General features: G+C 44.1%; 1 long non-coding RNA gene across 1 annotated transcript; it reads left to right on the top strand.

Moving 5' to 3' along the window:
- The first annotated feature begins 452 nt into the window (after positions 1–452).
- On the top strand, positions 453–1713 carry LOC130356669 (uncharacterized). Its single transcript, XR_008888961.1, has 3 exons — positions 453–525; positions 1156–1220; positions 1323–1713. It is a non-coding gene; the product is annotated as an uncharacterized LOC130356669 (long non-coding RNA).
- The last annotated feature ends 10121 nt before the right edge of the window (positions 1714–11834 follow it).

The raw sequence follows: 11834 nt of genomic DNA on the forward strand, positions 1-11834 counted from the left end.
GGCATCCCGATAGCGCTGGCGATCGAGCGCGCTGGCGGGTGACAATAAAACAGTAAAAGTCGGGCCACAGAGGCCATGAGAGCTCCGTGCAGCTTCAGCTATCACAGGGAGAGGAGATCCTATTCCTGTGATAGCCAAACTGAGACTGCCGTGCGCGTTGATGCGTGACGGTTAAACACGTCACGTGACAAGTGTGAGCCAATAGGATGTGATGGAGGCGGAGCATTTCATTCTATGGCAAATGTAATTCTACGGCACTGCACCGGGGAGAAAAAAAATGCCAATAATAATAATACACATTGGGGGAGATGTATGAAATCCTGTGCAGAGGAAGTTGACCAGTTGCCCATAGCAACCAATCAGATCACTTCTTTCACTTTTCAGAGGCCTTTTTAAAAATGAAAGAAGCAATCTGATTGGTTGCTATGGGCAACCACTTTTCCTCTCCACAGGTTTTGATAAATCTCCCCCAGTGTTTTTGTCAAAAATGCCACAAAGATGTAATTTTGGAAGAAAATAAATGAGGTGGGGCAGTTTTTGTGGTGTTTTTCAAAAATTGTGACTGTTACAAGGCTTAGGCTGGGATTAAACACAATTTATATGTGGCATTTTTCAAATCACACATTGCTTTATCTTTGGCAGTCGGGGGGACTGGGAGTTGTAGTTTTGCAACAGGGGGACAGCCACAAGGGATAACTGATGCAGTATGTCAATCTAGGGCCATGGTGTCTGATCTTGAACTGGCAGCAGGAGCCACGACCACTTTAAATCAATGGCTGCCGGGACGTCTGACGAGTGACATCCTACGCTGCAGACCCCAACTTCAGGGATGTCACTCGTCAGACGCCCAGGCTGTTGGGGGCCACAAAATGATGTTACAAATACTAAGCGTCTGGATAGGAGAAATAAATATAACGCACCCATAGGGAGTTGCGCCATTTTAATAAAAAAAAAAATGCAAATAAAAATCCCTTACATAACATTCATGCAGAATATGTTAAAAGCTTTTTTAGGTTTCAGCCAATCAGAGAGCAGCACTGCTCAAATAGAACTCCCAGGAGGTAACAGCGTGTCACACATGTGATGTCATAACCATTGTCCACCAGAGAGCAGCACTGAGCAGATATAACACTGCTCCTGCTCATTCTTCATCAGTGAGGGGCCGGTGCTGGACACTGTAGGGACGCGGGAATGTGAAGTCAAAAACATGACTGTGACTGGTAAGTGCCGAATTGTTATGTCTAAAAAGGTCTTTAGTGCAGTTCCATGTGCATTTCTATAATAACCTTGTAAATAATCTATATTTTGTTTTCCTATCTTAGATGCACTATTTCCAGCATGTGGAGTAGCATTTCCGGACTTACTGCAAGAAGTTGGATGATGGCCTAGATTTCCGGACTTACAGCAAGACGTTGGATGATGGCCTAGATTTCCGGACCTACAGCAAGAAGTTGGATGAAGGCACAGCCCCTCAAATCACGCACATACACAGACACATTTGCCCAAATTCTAGAGGTGACCTCCTTTAGTATGCCCAGAGGAAGGGCAATACAGTAGCCATGGATTCCCTACAGGTTTCCTCCCCTCTGGAGGTTTTTCCTGTCCTGAGTTAGTTACTGTACGCTCTTTGTGAGTGATGGGAGGTTACAAAAAATCCCTACACAAACATTTTAATAAATAATAAATAAAGTTTCCCTTTTTTAAACTGTTCTTTGACTTGTTCAACTCATTTAATTTTATTTCTGTGTGTGAAAAATAGTGTTAAAAAAATATAGATGACATGAGTTTTTTTTTTTTTTTTTTTTTAAAGTGTCAAATGTTGCTCTCCTGCACAATCTGCACAGTGCGGTGCAGAGAGAGGCGGCTGATGCTGGTTGGTATAGTTGCTGAGGCAACCGAAGCACACCCAAGTTCCGTGCATAAGCCTTTTTCTGATGAAAGGGAACTTGCTAGGGGTCATACCAGGGGCGTAGGAACCGGGGGGGATGGATCCCCCCCCAAGAATTAAGGCTGGGGGACCGATAATGGCTTCATCCCCCCCCCCCCCCACTCGCCGCCCGCTGCCCGCCGCCGCTACTATCCCCGCACCATGCCGCTCAGCACAGCACCCTGTCTGACTCTGAGGCTGTCCCTGTCTCCCAGTCCCAGTCTAAAACTTTACCTGGCACTGTGCAATGCTGTGCGGCCGGGCGGCTGGATCTGCGGAGGGACGTTGCGGAAGTGACGTCACTCCGCAGACCCGCGCAGGACGTCACTCGCCGAGACTGAGAGGAGACTGGAGAGGTGCTGCGGTAGTAGGTAAGTGTGTCTGTGTGTGTCTGTTACTATGTGTGTGTCAGTGTTTGTGTGTCTGTCGGCCAGTGTGTGTGTGTCAGTGTTTGTGTGTCTGACACTGTCAGCCAGTGTGCGTGTGTGTGTCTCTGAAATCCACCCCACCCACCCCAATTCCCCTGTGGCAATTCCCCCCCCACCCACCCCAATTCCATGGGGAAGGGGGGGGGGTAACACTATACGTATGGGGAAGAGAGAGGGGGGGTAATTGCCTATACCTATGGGGAAGAGGAGGGGGGGTAACTGCCTATACCTATGGGGAAGAGGGGGGGGGGTAACTGCCTATACCTATGGGGAAGAGGGGGGGTAACTGCCTATACCTATGGGGAAGGGGGGGGGGGTAACTGCCTATACCTATGGGGAAGAGGGGGGGGGTAACTGCCTATACCTATGGGGAAGAGGGGGGGTAACTGCCTATACCTATGGGGAAGAGAGGGGGGGGTAACTGCCTATACCTATGGGGAAGAGGGGGGGGGGGTAACTGCCTATACCTATGGGGAAGAGAGGGGGCTAACTGCCTATACCTATGGGGAAGAAGTGGGGGGGGGGGGTAACTGCCTATACCTATAGGGAAGAGAGAGGGGGGTAACTGCCTATACCAATAGGGAAGAGAGAAGGGGGGGTAACTGCCTGTACCTATGGGGAAGAGAGGGAGGGGGGTAACTGCCTATACCTATGGGGAAGAGAGGGAGGGGGGTAACTGCCTATACCTATTTGGAAGAGGGGGGGGGTAACTGCCTGTACCTATGGGGAAGAGGGGGGGGTAACTGCCTATACCCATGGGGAAGAGAGGGAGGGGGGTAACTGCCTATACCTATGGGGAAGAGGGGGGGGGTAACTGCCTATACCTATGAGGAAGAGGGGGGGGTAACTGCCTATACCTATGGGGAAGAGGGGGGGGGTAACTGCCTATACCTATGGGGAAGAGGGGGGGGGGTAACTGCCTATACCTATGGGGAAGAGAGGGGGCTAACTGCCTATACCTATGGGGAAGAAGTGGGGGGGTAACTGCCTATACCTATAGGGAAGAGAGAGGGGGGTAACTGCCTGTACCTATGGGGAAGAGAGGGAGGGGGGTAACTGCCTATACCTATGGGGAAGAGAGGGAGGGGGGTAACTGCCTATACCTATGGGGAAGAGGGGGGGGGTAACTGCCTGTACCTATGGGGAAGGGGGGGGGGGTAACTGCCTATACCGATGGGGAAGAGAGGGAGGGGGGTAACTGCCTATACCTATGGGGAAGAGAGGGGGTGACTCTGCCTATAGGGAATGGGGGGGGGGGGTGTAACTGCCTATACTTATTGGGGGGGGCTACCTAACTTTATACCTGGATGCCTAACTACTTACCTACATACCAGGCTATCTAACTATGTACCTGGCCTTCATACATGGCTGCCTAACTACCTAGCTAGCCCCCTACCTACCTGGCTTGTCACCTACCTACATATCTGGCTTCCTGATCTACTTACCTAGTTACCTATTTACCTTTCTACCTACCTACCGGCCCTTTTACTGTGCAGGACACAAAGGAGGGCTTTATTACAGTTTGTGGGCCTATAGATGGGAAGATTGTGTAGAGGAGGGGAGGGCACTGAATATATGTAAAGTCTGACATGTTTGTCCTGCAGATGTTAAGAGATCCACATGGCGGTCTTATCCGGACAGAGAAGAAAAGGAACGAGGACGCAGCTGATCAGACAAGACGTAATTGTGAGTCCCAAAATGTAACTGTAATCACTTATATGGTATACAGATCCTGTGTACAGCTGATATCTACCGCCATATGGTCCTGTATATAATCACTTATATTGTGTACAGATCCTTTATAGTAAACTGGTCTGTGTATAGTGGTTTTATTCAGTACAACATTTTCAGTTTTCCACCTACAGAGCTATATGAGGGCTTTATCGGTATCAATTGGGTTTTGATGATTTTTTCATCCTATTTTTTGGTGTTGGTAGTGTGTATACAGAGGAGCTGTTACAATGTTTGCATTTGCACTATTTGGTGAGGTTGTCAAATGTATTTATATTATATTTATATTTGCTGGGTATCCCCTTAAATTTATTGCCTGTTGTTAAATAAATGTTATTTACAATTGTAAGTTTTATTCTCTAAATGTAATTTTTTTGTGAGATATAGGAAAGTTCCCCCGCATATATATTGTATCCATTCCATCCCCTCTGCCATTTCTTTACCCCCCCCCCATCCCCCATCCCCCATGCCATTTCTCAAACCCCTGATCCCTCGTCCTCTGTGCAGTCGGGCCACACCCTTTTTTTTAGCTCCACCCCCACATAGCCACACCCACAACCTGTATTTTTCTGAGGGAAAGGTGGCAACCCTATGAGCTGCAGTGACAGCTGTCTCGTCCAGTGGTATCAGAGACCGGTGACCTGGGGGCTGCAGTCACTACTACTGAAGGTCGGGCATGAGACCAAGCATCAGCTGCCATAGATACAAGAACACACGTATTTATAGATATGTAGGTAAATTTTACTGGAATGTTAATACAACGTAACAGTCTCAAAGCTTACTACAAGGATAGAAAGGACCAGTGTAAAGGGACTGTCCACTTTTGTAGTGTTTATGTGTATTATGTATAGAATATGAAAGCATATGTGGTAAGGGGTGTGAGATACAGGGCAGATGGCATTAACCCCTTGTATTCGTGACGCCAGGGCGGGGTTAATCGTTAATACCACCCAAAGGTATACTGCTGGATCCTGGGCTAGGCACGGGGGGCAATAATGACTGTGACGCCAAGTTACGGACAATGGTAGCTTTACTGAGTGACAGATGGTACAGTCTATGCAGTGTAGCCAGGCCCACGGAGGTGACCAGTGACTTCAGAGAACTTAAGGGCTTGCTGGGACTTGCAGTGGTTTTGGACGATTTAGTGCAGGCCACGCTGACTTAACAATAGATGACAGTGACTGATTTGACTTGACTAGAGACAGACTAAGCCGTGACTGTAGCTTACTTGTAGACTTGTAGCTTGTGGCTGCAGACTTGACTTGAGGCTCCTATGACTCCAGACACACTCTTAGACTCGACTGCACCTCAGCAAAGACTCAGGAACTAAGAGAGAGAAGAGACTCCTCCCAGGGCTTTTATTGAGGAGACCCTGGTGGGGTCCCATTGGTCACCCTTAAGTCACCTGGTCACTGATACATCCTGGGTAACAATCACATGACAACTGGTGAACACATGTCAACCTTTCTTAACCCCTTAACGACACAGGACGTAAATGTACGTCCTGGTGAGCTGATACTTAACGCTCCGGGACGTACATTTACGTCCTATACATAACCGCGAGCATCAGAGCGATGCTCGTGTCATGCACGGCAGGTCACGGCTGCTGATAGCAGCCAGGGACCCGCCCGTAATGGCGGACATCCGCGATCGCGCGGATGTCCGCCATTAACCCCTCAGATGCCGTGATCAATGCAGATCACGGCATCTGCAGCATTGCGGTACTTTGAATGGATGATCGGATCGCGCACAGCGCTGCCGCGGCTATCCGATCATCCAGCATGGCAGCCAGAGGTTCCCTCCTGCCTCCGCTGCCTTCCTCGGGTCTTTTGTTCTGGTCTCTGATCGAGCCCCTTTCGAGGCCCCTTTCACACTATAAAAATTGATCTGTAATGAACGTCCGTCATAAAAATCTTGAAAATCCAAAGTACAGTATCCCATGTGAGCTGCGGGTGTCATCTGCATACACATGACCTGGGGAGACCCTGGATATAAAATCACAGTATGAAGGTTCTCAGTCAGTTTGTGAGTTTGCATGTTTCATGTGTTGATTCGGAATAATACTATATAATGTGCATTCTGAAGCTAACACTGGTATTATTTTCTCCAGGAGATGGCGCCCCCACAGTTTTTATTATTGTAGATGGAAAAAGCATTGGTTTGGCTTATGTACTTTCTGCGAACACTGCCTACCCTGTCATTAACTGCCCTGCTACTACAGCAGATTGGAGTGCCCAAGATGTCTCCGCACGCCAGGCAGTATGTGTCTCATGTCACCTGATTCATTTCATACAGTCATGGCTGTAAATGTTGGCCCCCCTGAAAGTTTTCAACAAAATGAAGTATTTATCACAGTTTTGCTGTACACTTGTTTATTCCCTTTGTGTGTATTGGAAATAAACCAAAAAAGGGAGAAAAAAAGCAAGTTGGACATAATGTCACACCAAACTCCAAAAATGGGCTGGACAATATTATTAGCACCCTTTCAAAATTGTGGAATAATAAGATTGTTAATTGTTAAAGAAGCATGTGATGCTTCTTTAAACTCACCTGGGGCAAGTAACAGGTGTGGGCAATATAAACATCACACCTGAAAGCAGATAAAAAGGAGAGAAGTTTACTTAGTCTTTGCATTGTGTGTCTGTGTGTGCCACACTAAGCATGGACAACAGAAAGAGGAGAAGAGAACTGTCTGAGAACTTGAGAACCAAAATTGTGGAAAAATATCAACAATCTCAAGGTTACAAGTCCATCTCCAGAGATCTAGATTTGCCTTTGTCCACAGTGCGCAACATTATCAAGAAGTTTGCAACCCATGGCACTTTAGCTAATCTCCCTGGGTGTGGACGGAAGAGAAAAATTGAAAAGGTGTGAAGGCAGGATAGTCCGGATGTTGGATAAGCAGCCCCAAACAAGTTCCAAAGATGTTCAAGCTGTCCTGCAGGCTCAGGGATTGTCCCCCAAATCAGGTATAAACAATAATTTTTATTTTTATTTTACTTTATTTTTATTTATATCTTTATTTAAATTTTTTCATCTTTATCATTATTAATATTACTATTTTAAATTTTTTGTTAATTCTTTATCTTTCATCTATTTCAATGTATTCAAGTGCATCCATATGTATATTCTTTTTCTGGTTGGTTTTAACATATTTTGATGTAAAAACGCACACAGAATGCAATTTGAGTGTGAATTGTACTCTTATAATTCACTATGTAATTATGCTTTATTATTTATTGAGCTCTTATTTTTGTTTTCGTTATTGTTTCTACCTGATTTGGGGAACATAATTTGTGCTTGGAAATGCACAGATAACGCAACTTAGGTATGAATTGTTTCCTTACACATGTTTATTATTGCTTGAGCCCATCAATGTTTTTGTAACTGGCTTATTGAGCCTCCCTCTCCCAAAATCCCCTGTTATCTTTTCCAACATGCCCAGCTGGGCAATTAATGATATCCCTAATGTGACCTGCTATGTTAAGGTAGCATTGTCAGCCACTGAGGAAGGGGTTAGAACTCACTAGTACACACCCCGAAATGCATTTGGCCTTTTATCCTTTGTTTTTATTCATTATTCTTTGTTTTTATTTATTACTATTTTACCAAGCTGCAAAAAGACAGTTTTTTGCTCTGTAACCATGCTCTGGATTGCCATCCATATCTCTGCATTGGACTGCTAATCGCATTCAAGCCAGGATCTACTGGAGCTTATTCACATTATCCAGTATATTGTATGCATTTTAAGTTATCTGAGATCTGCCATATCAGCGTTCTCCAACCTTGTACCTGTAACCTCTCCCCACGCTTTTATCAGTGCTCTGCTATACCAGCACTTCATTATATCAGCGCTTCACAACCTCAGCTTGTAACTGATAAGCTGAGCAATGACATCAGACGCCGAGACCCACCGTTCACACTCTGTGCCGAGCGCTAGATCGGTGAGACGTGGTCCACACTGAGGCTCGATGGGAGCCACTGGACTAACAGAGCTGACGACTGGGACCCACATGTTATAAGCAAGACAACATTGCTGTTAAGTTTGTGAGCGACATATTAACTATATTACACGTGAATGGCCCATTTTGGGATAGATCGCTCCGGGCTATAATTCATCAACAAACTGGCTTCATTACTGTTTTTGCCCTAACTTAGACCCTTTTTGCCAGCATTTTTCCAGTATCTTTTATTATATCATTAAGATCTGCACTACCACAGGGCTATTTTAGGACATTTTATTTACATGTTTTTTTACTTTGCAGGATTTTGTATCTTTCTTTATTACTATTGGGTATTTGCACATCACAAGGGCCCTGTGACTGTTTTATGTGATCTACTTTTAATGTATTAATAAATTTCATTATTTACCAAATATCCATTGTACATTTATTTTTGGTTGAGGTATTTGAGGACTGGGAATCTAGTTTATTTATTTTAAGATACTAGCTGAATACCCGGCGTTGCCCGGTTTTTCCTTCCTCATCCTTGTTGGGGAGGAAAATCAACAAAGGAGGAAGCTTTTTACTTTAAATCCCATCCCCATATATTGTTGTCATATCCCAACCCCATATTCCTTCCTCCTAACCCGTCCTCCTAACCCGTCCTCCTAACCCGACCTCCTAACCCGACCTCCTATCCCGACCTCCTATCTCGGCCTCCTATCTCGGCCTCCTATCCCGACCTCCTATCCCATCCTCCTATCCCGACCTCTTATCCCATCGTCCTCTCCCGCCCTCCTTTCTCAACCTCCGATCCCGTCCTCCTATCCCATCCCCCTTGCTGTACCTGTGCATCGTAACTGAATAAAGAAGACGGTGATTGAAAAGTGTATGGTGAGTGCTGCTTCATTTTCTTGCTTCTATGATTATTGGATTCATTTAAGGACTGTGTGATACGCTTTGCACCATCAAAACTTCCACCAAAGGACAGGTATTACTTACAACCCGTTCAGCTTCTCTACTGCCTAACCTGACTCTGGTGCCGGTGCATCTACATGAATATAGTTATATCCTATATTTCAAGTGGACATATAAGTAACATGTGACCAAGTATTATCGAAATATCTCCAGCTGTTTGGAAGTTATGCAGTAACATATATTTCCCATTGACTTGTATGGGACTTTAAACATAAACCCCGCCCCTGGCAAATGGGGGTGAGTAAGGGTTAAATCACCTATCCTATGTTTGTTGGTGACATATAAGTAACATGTGCGCCAAGTATAATGTTAATATCTTTAGCCGTTTGGAAGTTTTTGTGGAACATACATACACACACACAAACGTTCAGTTTTATATGTATAGATTACATATGCAATGTTAAAATTATTGATCTATATTGGTACAGTATTTAACAATCAAGAACAAAATATGCACTAATGTAACAGCTATTATAAATAAATGGGGGGCCATGTATTGCACCAGTGTTTTCCAAACGGGATGAAGTTTTAATATTATTGAAGATCGGAACAAGGAGAGATATTGTACACTATTTATTGTTTAACACTAGGTGTTTTTTTACATAAAATGTCTGAACACATTGTACATTGTATTTTCTGGTGTTTGTTATGTAAATTTTAAACACTGATGTCACTGGCAAGCGGCATATAAAAGGAAGTGATGTATGCTGTGTAATTGGCTTGAGAAAGGTCTTATTGTGAAGACCGAAACGTAGCACTGCTGACGCTATCACGCCATTTTGGAGTGGCGCTTCTCTTTCTTTTTGGAAGTGTTTTCCAAACAGTGTGCCTCAAGCTGTTGCAAAACTACAACTCCCAGCATGCTCAGACAGCCAAAGGTTGTGCATTTTTTGCATTTTCTTCTGAAAGTTGCATCGCACACAGATTTCACATTGCTTAATCCAACTCCATTCAAACAAGTAGGCCAAACATCTACAGATAAATTATATTTCTGCCAAAACATCAGTTCATTGAGCGGAAATGTAGAAGACAGGGATAGTTTTGTTCCTGATTTCACAGTCCTCTACACCATATTAACTATGGCATTGACCGTCCTCCAAGTTGCGTTTACGTAAGGTGAATAGAAATAGTTTGCATGTGTCTTCTATCAAGAAAAAAAGGAGTTGCAAGAAATCTCATGTTTCAGTCTAAAAGGTTAATAATGGTCAGGGCCATGTAAATGACATGGGGGTAAATCCACATCTAAAAATGTGCTCTGAAGGTGCACAAGGCTGTCTAAATTTTTTTATATATTTTTCTGGGAATAGTTTCTACTGGTACAGTGCCTTGCATAAGTGTTTACCTCTTTGAACATTTTGTTCACACAACTAAATTTCCGTACGGAACTCCACATTGGAATTCTACACAGAGATTCCGCAGCAGCAGAATCGCATTGATATCAATGGGATTCTGCTGCACTGTTCATACGGCAGAATTTTTCTTGCCGGATGTTTCTGGCACGGAAATTCAAATTCCGGTGTGCGCAGAATGAAAACATCTGTCTATTCTTTCTGCAAAGTCTGCATGGAAATGCATTGCAGTCTATGAACAGCTATTTTCAAATCATGCCATAGATTTACCATTGGATTTAGGTCTGAGCTTTGACTAGGCCATTTTAGGACATTAACTTATAATGTTTTGATCTACACCATTCTATTGTAGCTCTGGTTTCATGTTTAGAGTCACTGTCCTGCTGAAAGATGAACCTCCACCCCAGTCTCAATTTTTTTTCTGAATGCATCAGATTTTCTTCAAGTATTGCCCTAAATTTGGCTCCATCCATCTTTCCATCAACTCTAACCTGTTTCTCTGTTCCAGCTGTAAAGAAATATCCCCACAACATGATGCTACCACCACGTTTCACTGTGGGAGATGGTGTTCTCAGGGTGATGGGCAGTGTTGGGTTTCTGCCATACATAGCGTTTTGCACTGAGGCCAAAAAGTTCAATTTTGAGCTTATCTCACCAGAGCACATTCATCCACGTTTGTTGTGTCTTCCACATGGCTTGCGGCAAACTCCAAACAGGGTTTCTTGTGGCTCACTTTCAACAAAGGCTTTCTTCTTGCCACTCTACCTTAAAGGCCAGATATGGGAAGTACACGACTAATAGTTATACTGTGGACAGATTCTCCCACCTCAGCTGTTGATCTTTGCATCTCCTTCAGAGTTACCATGGGCTTCTTGGTTGCTTTTCTCCTTGGTCGGCTTTTGGGTGGATGGTCTTGTCTTGACAGGTTTGCGGTTGTGCCATATTCTTTTCATTCTCTGGTGATGGATTTTATAGTCCATCATGAAATGTTCAAAGCTTGGGGTTCTTTTTTTTCCCTATAGTCTAACCCTGCATTGTATTTCTCAACAACTTTATTCCTGACCTGTTTGGAGAGCTCCTTGGTGCTGCTGTTTGTTCAGTAATGCTCTCTAGCAAACTCTGAGGCCTTCACAGAACAGAAAGGTATATTTGTACTAAGATTAAATTGCAGAAAGGTGGACCCTATTAACTGATTGTGTTACTTGCAAATGTGACTTGTAAAGGCAATTGGTCACACCAGATCTTTTTTAGGGGGTTCACAGTAAAGGAGGTGAATACATATGTACTGAACACTTTTTTTTTTATTGTGATGGTCCATTACATAAAATCACAGTGAAATAAATTTGACTCAAGACAAAATGTCCAAGGGAGGTGCAAAGCACTCTCTGAATCCCTAAATATTGGATTGAATGTAATAATAATAATAATAGTATGGGCCTGATCAAAGGCTATAGTGCATTACACATAACCATGTGACTGC

The sequence above is a fragment of the Hyla sarda genome, chromosome 1, assembly GCF_029499605.1.
Source record: "Hyla sarda isolate aHylSar1 chromosome 1, aHylSar1.hap1, whole genome shotgun sequence".
Lineage (NCBI taxonomy): Eukaryota > Metazoa > Chordata > Amphibia > Anura > Hylidae > Hyla > Hyla sarda.